Raw genomic sequence first — 633 nt, forward strand, 5'->3', positions numbered from 1 at the left:
AATTGGCATTTTTAAACATTTTTCTGTGGAGTGTTCGCTGTTGTTCTAACAAATAGCACTTTGGTGAGCAAAATATTAATTTGTATTTGCTTTAAAAATGACAATTGCCAAAATATGTAAAAACAAAAATTAAATTGCAATTAATATATTACGTGATTACAGTAAATCAATAAAAATTAAATAAGAAGTCGTAAATGATACCATAAAAAAGATTCACTAAAGTTTGCGAATGTATCAAAATAATGGCCTTTTATTTCGCAACTTCAAACGATGATTTTAAGAACAATCTAAAAGGAACGTGAAGAGTTTTANCTTTTATTTCGCAACTTCAAACGATGATTTTAAGAACAATCTAAAAGGAACGTGAAGAGTTTTATTGACGTAGTATTTCAAAAACGGGTGCATCAGTAGTAAATGATTTTCACTCGACTGAATTGATTTTTAAATGAAGCAGGATGTTTTTTAGTTGTTTTCCGGTCTACNACGATGATTTTAAGAACAATCTAAAAGGAACGTGAAGAGTTTTATTGACGTAGTATTTCAAAAACGGGTGCATCAGTAGTAAATGATTTTCACTCGACTGAATTGATTTTTAAATGAAGCAGGATGTTTTTTAGTTGTTTTCCGGTCTAC

This window comes from Atheta coriaria, unplaced genomic scaffold (assembly GCF_025399875.1).
Source record: "Atheta coriaria isolate IRGN ID8LTWV9N9 unplaced genomic scaffold, Caltech_Dcor_3.1 hic_scaffold_4_pilon, whole genome shotgun sequence".
NCBI lineage: Eukaryota > Metazoa > Arthropoda > Insecta > Coleoptera > Staphylinidae > Dalotia > Dalotia coriaria.